The following is a 9537-nucleotide window of genomic DNA, read 5'->3' as shown; positions in this document are numbered from 1 at the left end:
ATGCCTGGTGTTGTGTTCCACTCTTGCCGCCCTAGTTTCCGTCATAGCGGTGTTATGTTCCTTGATTTTGTGTTCCTTACGCGGTTGGGTTATAATGGGAACCCCTTGACAGTTAGCCTTGAATAAAACTCCTCCAGCAAGGCCCAACCTTGGTTTTACCATTTGCCACCTAAGCCTTTTTCCCTTGGGTTCCGCTGACTCAAGGGTCCTTTATTTTAAACCCTCGGGCCAGTGCTCCTCTGAGTGTTGGTCCAACTTGTCAGCCGTCGGTGGCCACCAGGGGCAACTCTGGGTTGGCCTACCGGAAGTTTGGACAATCCGGTGTGCCCTGAGAACGAGATATGTGCAGCTCCTATCGGGATTTGTCGGCACATCCGGGTGGCTTTGCTGGATTGGTTTTACCATTGTCGAGATGTCTTGTGACCGGGATTCCGAGTCTGATCGGGTCGTCCTGGGGGAAGGAATATCCTTCGTTGACCGTGAGAGCTTGTGATGGGCTAAGTTGGGACACCCCTGCAGGGTTTTGAACTTTCAAAAGTCGTGCCCGCGGTTATGGGCAGATGGGAATTTGTTAATATCCTGTTGTAGAAAACCGGACACTTGACTTAATTAAAATGAATCAACCGCGTGTGTAGCCGTGATGGTCTCTTTTCGGCGGAGTTCGGGAAGAGAACACGGTCTTGTGTTATGCTTGAACGTAAGTAGTTCTAGGATCACTTCTTGATCATAGTTTATCGACCGTGCTTTGCTCCTTTTCTCGCTCTCATTTGCGTATGTTAGCCACCATATATGCTAGTGCTTGCTGCAGCTCCACCTCACTACCTTTTCCTACCCATGAGCTTAAATAGTCTTGATCGCAAGGGTGTGAGATTGCTTAGTCCATGTGACTCACAGATTACTTTCAAAACCAGATGCAGGTGCCAATGATGCCATTACAGGGGATGCGACTGAACTCAAGTGGGAGTTCGACGAGGATTCAGGACGTTACTATGTTTCCTTTCCAGATGATCAGTAGTGGAGCCCAGTTGGGGCGATCGGGGATCTTATGCATTTTGGGTTGTATTTATTTTGGTTCCTAGTCAGACCTTGATTGTATTCTGGATGATGTAATGCTATATTTATGTATTGTGTGAAGTGGCGATTGTAAGCCAATTCCTTATCTCTTTCTTATTCAGTACATGGGATGTGTAAAGGTTACCCCTCTTGCGACATGCCTACAATGCGGTTATGCCTCTAAGTCGTGCTCCGACACGTGGGAGATATAGCCGCATCGTGGGTGTTACAATATACTTCCGCATACCACCAACACCTCCGCATAGCACCGCTCTATATCACATACACCACCATCGCTTACCATTTCCAACTCTGACAATTTTGGTCCAATTTTGCTTTGAGAATTTGAATTGCGGTTTCGTGTCCTACTTGTGTTTCGGCTATTTAGGTTCGGTTCGACATCAACATCACCGCCGCTCATCTTCACCACGGACGCGTCATCAACAACGACCACCTGGACTACATCTTGGTATTCATGCCACCATTTTGACACCATACCGTACGCAAGAACGGTAACCTCACCTTGGTATTGGACATATCATTCTTGCCATTACATTGATAGCCATCATAGCCTTACTCCTTTACGTCGCTTACCCACCGAGACTAGCCATTGAGTATTGCCGTCAACGAGACTTGTGCACATTAGTGACAATACTTCCCATAGCATACATACATAATTGTTGCATATCTTGGTATCATCTCTTGTCTCACAAGGTTGTCATCGCATACACAATTGCTATCTTGGTTCGTGAAGCATTGCATGAGAAAAGAGCTCAAACAACAAAGAGCCAAACAAGCTTTTAAGCAAAAGGGAAAGATAAGCAAAGAGCTTTTAAGCAAGAACCATAGCATCATACAACATTAAGATTGTCATATCAGATCATCTTGGATCATTTCATCGAAACACCTTGCATAGAGCATACTTGGGATAGAAGTCGTTACATTTTTGCTTAGTAGGTTGTGCAAAAGCCTTGTATCCGCCTATTATGCAATCGTGCTAGCGTCTCTCTAGTGTTGTGCAACAAGAGCATTTTTGTGGATTCCACATTATGGCTCACCCTTGGTTGCACGACCCCACTTACCTTTTTGCGTGTGTGTTTCCGTGTACCGTATATTGTTTGGTCTACTTGTTGCATTGAAATCTTGCGAATCTTTTCCAACATTATTGAAGCTCACTTACAATTGCAACAAATTTTGTGCCACCATCCTAACCAAGCTCCACCATAAGATTTTACTTGTGTAGGTGTGAGAAACTGACAAGAATTGGTACCAATTGTGCTATTTCCTTGTCCACATTGGAGTGATCATTGATCCACCTTCAACTTTGGTCAAGGTACATTTGGTATACGTTCTTCTCTTTCTACCACTCACATTTTTCCCTTGGAATGATGGATAGGCCAAGTACTTCTACCAACCCACTCTTCATTGAGAACGACGACGACATGAACTCCTACGTCACCAAGAGCCACCTCTTTGGTGTACAACGTGCTTTGCATCAAGAGCAACAAGCAATGAGTGAACGCATCGACAACCTCGCCGCCGACTTGCGACTCTCCGAGCAAAGTACAAGGGACTACTTAGATCACAAGCTCGATGATCACAAGCAAGAGAATGACGCAAGAATGGACAAGATTCGCGCTTTGTTGCTCAACCGCTCTTCTTCCACTTCATCCTCTTCAAGAAGGAGCCGCTCAAGTCGGCACTCCGACTTCACCCTCTCCGGCTCAAGTACACCGACATCGAACACTCTTCGACGTGCCACACACAACAATTGTCAAGCAAGCTTCAATCCCCTATGCAACACCGACTCTCAAGAGCACCGACAACGTCAAACCCAAGAGGCGTTCGCGCTAGCACGAGAACATCAATGACAACGCCAACATGAAGAGGAAGAGCGAGCGCGGCTAGACCAAGTTGCACAAGATGCCGAGGCACAACGTCAAGAACAACAACTCCTGAAGCTCAAGCACTTGAGGCGCAACAAGCCCTCCAAGATGCAAGTCGAGCCGTAGCCAACCGAGGTCGACAAGCTCGTGAACATGAAGAAGCACTTCGCGAAGAAGCTCACGAATGACGACATCAAGCTCGCGTGCAATGTCAAGCTCGACAAGTTCCTCCACAAGTTCACCAAGAGTGTGAAGACAATGGGAATCCTCCACGACAAGAGCAACATGAGGTTGGAAACCCCCCTCATCAAGAGCAACACGAGCTTGACAATCATCAACAACATGGGCGTCATCATCCCGACCCCAACACAATGAAGATCAATGCTATGGCAAGCTAAAGTTCACCATGCCCAAGTTTTTCGGAAGCAATGATCCCGAAGAGTACCTATCATGGGCATTGAAGGTCGACAAAATCTTCCGCTTGCACAACTATGACAAAGAGAAGAAGATCGCGATGGCATCCCTTGAGTTCCAAGACTATGTCCTCATTTGGTGGGAACAAGTTATCAAGCGCCGAGAGGCAAGAGGTGAACCACCCATCACTACTTGGGCGCAAATGAAAGATCTCATGAGAGCACGCTTCGTGCCTACCTGCTACAACCGCGACCTCTTCAAGAAACTTCAACTACTCAAGCAAGGAACCAAGAGAGTTGAAGAATACTATAAGGAGATGGAGATTGCCATGATAAGAGCCAATGTCACGGAAGATGATGAGCAAACAATGGCACATTTCTTGAATGGACTCAACCATCCTATCAAGAAGATCGCCGACTTCCAACCATGCTCGAACCTCATCGAGCTCATGCATCAAGCTACAAAAGCGGAACGTCAAGTGCAAGACGATTACAAGTATGCCAAGTTCTCATCGAAGTCCTAACGCTTCTCCGACACCCAAGCTTCAACGACTCCAACAACGTCTACCAAGCCTTCTACAAGCAACATCGACAAGTCGAGTTCCAAGAAAGCTTCATCAACTCCAAGTCATCCCGCTACTACAAGCAACTTCAAGCCGGGAGCTTCATCATCATCAACCCCCACCGATGATATCGTCAAGACAAGTTCCTTCAAATGCTTCACATGCGGAGGCCGAGGCCACAAGTCCTATGAGTGCACCAACAAGCGGACCATGATCCTCAATGACGACGACACTTATGACTCAATGAGTGAAGGATAAATGGATGCTATTGAGCAAGTCTCCATGTACCGGCAAGTGAACGATGAAGAAGAACAAGTCTTTTGCGATGAAGATTCAAGCCCCGCTCTTGTTGTCTCCAAGGTCTTGACTCTCCAACATCACCAAGAAGAAGACCAGCGATGCCACATATTTCATACCAAGGCCGGCATCAATGGACGATCCGTCAAGGTCATCATCGATGGAGGGAGTTGTCATAATCTCGCAAGTGAAGAACTTTGCTCCAAGCTCCAATTGCCCAAGACGAAGCACCCACATCCATACAAAGTGCAATGTCTTAGCGACTCCGGCACTATCCAAGTCGAGCATCGAGTAAAAGTCTCCTTCAAAATTGGCGCCTACGAAGACATCTTAGAGTGCGACATCGTTCCAATGACCGTTTTCCACCTTCTCCTTGGACACCCATGGCAATTCAATAGAGGTGTGATCCACAACGGCCGAATGAACCACTACATTTTCAAGATGAAAGGAAAGGAGTACGTACTTCGCCCCATGTCGCCAAGCCAAGTGATCGCCGACAAGCAAGCCAACCATCGTGGAGAGAACAGTGAGAGAGCTTGCCACCAAAAAGAGTGAGCGCCATAAGCCCAAATTGAGTGCCTCCATGATGAGCGACAAGAAGAACTTAGTTCTATTTGCCACCAAAAATGAGATAAGAGGAGTGTGTGAGAACCCATCTAGTGTCCTACACTACATCCTTTTGTGCAAGGACAATGCAACACAAGCTAACACTTCTCACACTCTACCTTCAGTGTTATCTTCTCTTTTGCAGGAATTTAAAGATGTTTTCCCCGATGAGCTACCTCCGGGACTACCTCCACTACGAGGCATCGAGCACCGCATCGACCTCATCCCCGGAGCACCTCTTCCGAACAAAGCTCCCTATCGCGTCAACCCCAAAGAAACCAAAGAAATACAAAGGCAAGTAAAGCATCTCATAAACCATGGACATGTGCGTGAAAGTTTGAGCCCTTGTGCCGTCCCGGTCATTCTTGTGCCAAAATGAGACGGTAGCTTTCGCATGTGCTCCGATTGTAGACCTATCAATGCTATCACCGTTCGCTATAGGTATCCCATTCCACGCCTTGACGATATGCTTGATGAACTTAGTGGTGCCACTATCTTTTCAAAAATTGATCTTAAGAGTGGTTACTATCAAATCTGCATACACGAGGGTGATGAATGGAAAACCGCTTTCAAAACCAAGTTTGGCTTGTATGAGCGGTTAGTCATGCCTATGGGTCTATCGGAAGCACCAGGTACTTTTATGCGTCTTATGAATCATGTCTTTCGCCCTTACATTGGTGTGTTTGTTGTGGTCTACTTCGATGATATCCTTGTTTTAGCAAGTCTCTCAAAGAGCATGTCACCCATGTCTGAACCATTTTACAAACTCTTCGAAAAGAGCGTCTCTATGCTAATATGGAGAAATGCCTTCTTGGCGTTGATAAGCTTGTTTTCTTGGGTTTTGTTGTATATTCTAAGGGTGTTCATGTAGACGAGTCCAAGATCAATGCTATTAAGACTTGGCCCCAACCAACCAACTTGCTTCAAGTGCGTAGCTTTCTTGGCCTTGCGGGTTTCTATCGTCGCCTTGTGAAAGATTTTGGCACCATTGCATCGCCCTTGCATGCTTTGAGCAAGAAGAATGTGCCTTTTGTTTGGGGACCATCCCAAGATACCGCTTTCAATGAGCTTAAGAATTTGCTTACTCATGCTCCCGTGCTTGCATTACCCAACTTTGACAAACCCTTTGAGATTCATTACGATGCTAGCGGTAATGGCATAGGAGGTGTGTTAACGCAAGAGAAGAGCCCCATAGCTTACTTTAGTGAGAAACTCTCTGGAGCGCAACTCAATTACCCCATATATGACAAAGAGCTATATGCTTTAGTCTGCGTTTTGCATGAATGGGAACACTATCTTCGCCCTCATGAATTTATCATTCATACCGATCATGAAATGCTTAAGTACCTTAAAGGTCAAACCAAGTTGAACAATCGTCATGCTAAATGGAGTGAATTTATTGAATCTTTTCCTTATGTCATCAAGTACATCAAAGGTAAGGACAACGTTGTGGCGGATGCCCTTTCCCGCATATGCATGCTTGTTACTCAACTTGAATTGGATGTTATTGGCTTTGAGCACATAAAATACTTATATGAGCATGACCCTACTTTTGCTACTCCTTATGCCAAGTGTTTGATGCACACATCTTGGGAACGCTATTACATCAAAGATGCATATCTTATGAGAGCTAACAAGCTTTGCATCCCCGAGTCTTCTCTTCATTTGTTGCTTTTGCAGGAATCTCATGGAGGAGGATTAATGGGACATTTTGGACGCGACAAGACATTCTCTACGCTCTCAAAGAACTACTATTGGCCCAAGATGTTTCGTGACGTCAACCGCTTCATCAACTGATGCTCTACATGTCACAAAGCTAAGTATAAAGCTCAACCCCATGGCCTTTACATGCCTCTCCCAATTCCATATCAACCATGGGAAGACATTAGCATGGATTTTGTAGTTGGCTTACCTAGGACTAGAAATGGGAAGGATTCGGTATTTGTCGTTGTGGACCGATTCTCTAAGATGGCACATTTCATTCCTTGCAACAAGATAGACGATGCTTCACATGTTGCCAATATCTTTTGTAGGGAAATATTGCGTCTTCATGGAGTTCCAAAGACAATCGTCTCGGACCGCGACGTCAAGTTCCTTAGCTACTTTTGGAAGACCCTATGCGCCAAGCTCGGAATCAAGCTACTCTTCTCCATGGCGTATCATCCACAAACCGAAGGCCAAACGGAGGTGATCAACCGCACACTCTCCGCTCTACTCCGAGTACTCATCAAGAAGAACATCAAGGAGTGGGAGGAGTGTCTACCTACTGCCGAGTTCGCCTACAACCGAGCAAGACACTCAACAACCGGCAAGTCCTCCTTCGAGGTCGTCTACGGATTCAACCCATTGTCACCATTGGACATTCTTCCTCTACCGCTACTGTAACGCTCGGGTAATCAAGCTACAGTAAAACTCTCCTAATGATGCCATGTCATCTGCGATTACTGTTACTAATCTCGGGATAATTCGAAACCGCGTCAAATTCAAACTTAAAATTAAAGTCGACAATAAAAGTTTTTAAAATTGAAACAAAAATGTTCGGTGGACGCCAAATATTACAAAGGTAATTATGGTGCAGAAAACACATTTTTAGTAAAAGACTAAATACTTTAAAATGAAATAAAACAGAAAAGAAAAAAAATAAAGAAAAGAAAGAAAGAAAGAGAAAGGAGAAAGACCCCACTAGCTCCCCCCTGGGCTTCAACCCATTCCCTCGCACCCGGCCGGCCCAGGTGGCCCAGCTGCCACCTCCCCACCTCTGTCACCTCCTCCCCACGCCCCCCACTGTTCGTCCGACCGCGCCCGTGTCGCCGACGGACCAGCTCGCTGCCCCGCGCCGCTACAGGCCCCTGGAGAGGATAAGGGCGCCGACGCCGCGCCCCCTCGGGCTCCCCTCCCCACTTGCCCCCCTGCTCTCCTCCTCGATCTCCTCCTCCGTCTCGCTTCTCAGATCCGCCCCCGTCCGAGGCTTCCATGGCCGTGGCCGTCACGTAGCCGTGGCCACCATCCTCCCCGCACCGCGCCAACGTGTCGCCGGTCTCCCTCGTTGCCCTCCTCGTCGTCCTCGACCGTTGGTTCGAGCTCCGCAACGTCGCAACGTCGTGGGCGAGGTCGTCTTCTTCCTCCGCCTCGCCGTCGCTCATCCCCAACTCCGGCGACGCCCTCTGCAGCTACTAAGCCGCCAAGGGCCACCGTGTGTGCCGCTCGGTGAGCCCCCGCTCCCTCCCCTCTCTCTCTCGACACCATTCGCTAGTTGGACGCCCCCCCCCCCAACTTGCCCGAGCGCATCGCCGCACGCGCTCGTCGCCGGCAGCCGTCCGATGACCATTTGGTCCCGGGCTCATGCCTATCGTGCTCAGGATCGCTGTAGGAACCCGGAGCGACCACCCGTTGGTCCTACCGTGGCCAGCATAGGCATTCCCCACCGCGGCCGAACGCCGGCGTCCGCCCCGCTCGTCGCCGGTGACGCTGCGGCCCTCCTCCGGCCACGCCACCGCCACGGTTCGATGCAGCTCCTCGCTCTCGACCGAACGCCCCCTCCCACGCGGCCTACCTTGCTCCGTAGCGCCGTTTCCATCGAGCACCCGTACGCGCCGCCGCCTCTGCTCGTCGCCGGTGCCGATTCCGGCCAAGTCCGGCCATACCACCACCCCCACTCGACGCGGCATCGAGTGGCCGTTTGGCTGGACCAAGCTGCGCGCCGAACGGCGCCGTGTAGCGAAATCCCGACGAGGCCCGGGAGCCCCCACCGCGTTCTGACGTCGCCGGCGGCCAAACGCCGGCCGCCGCCTACGTGGTTGGCCTGGGGCCACCCCAAGGCCACTGCCAGCGGGCCCTGCGGGTCCTAGTTGACTGGGTTGACCCAGTCAACTGCTGACGTGGCAGCTACTGCCACTGACATGCGGGCCCCATGTCAAAAACGAATAAAATTAAATAGATAATTTGCTAATTAATTAAATTAGTTAATTAAACACTAATATCTCACTGACTACCGGGCCCCACCCACTAATTAGCCTATTTAGTTAGTTTTAAAACTCTGTTAGTACCCTGTCAATGACATGTGGGTCCCACTGGACCCACCTGTCTGGTTTGACTGGTCAACCGACCAGTTGACTTGCTGACATCACTATGATGTCATGCCTGCGTCATCATTCACTGTTTTGGATAATGTTGGATTTAAATAAATAATTAAAATCAGAAATTAATAAAATCTTTAGAAAATCATATCTTTTAATCCGTAACTCGGATTAAAATACTTTCTACAAGAAAGTTGCTCAGAACGACGAGACGAACCCGGATACGCAACCCGTTCGTCCGCCACGCATCCCTAGCATAGCGAACACGCAACTTTTCCCCTCCGACTCCTCTGCCCGAAAACGCGAAACACCGGGAATACTTTCCTGGATGTTTCCCCCTTCACCGGTACCACCTCGTACCGCGTTAGTGGCACACCTAGCATCACGCCTTGTCATGTCATGCATTTGTTTGCGATATATTTATTGTTTCTTCCCCCTCTTCTCTCGCTAGACACCGAGACCGACGCCGCTGCTACCCAGTACGACTACGGTGTTGACGACCCCTCTCTCTTGCCAGAGCAACCAGGCAAGCCCCCCCCCCCTTGATCACCAGATATCGCCTACTCTCCTCTATACTGCTTGCATTAGAGTAGTGTAGCATGTTACTGCTTTCCATTAATCCTATTCTGATGCATAGCCTGTC

The sequence above is a fragment of the Triticum urartu genome, chromosome 7A (genome assembly GCF_056163025.1).
Source record: "Triticum urartu cultivar PI428250 chromosome 7A, HENAU_Tu73, whole genome shotgun sequence".
Classification (NCBI taxonomy): domain Eukaryota; kingdom Viridiplantae; phylum Streptophyta; class Magnoliopsida; order Poales; family Poaceae; genus Triticum; species Triticum urartu.
This window is presented reverse-complemented; position numbering follows the sequence as displayed.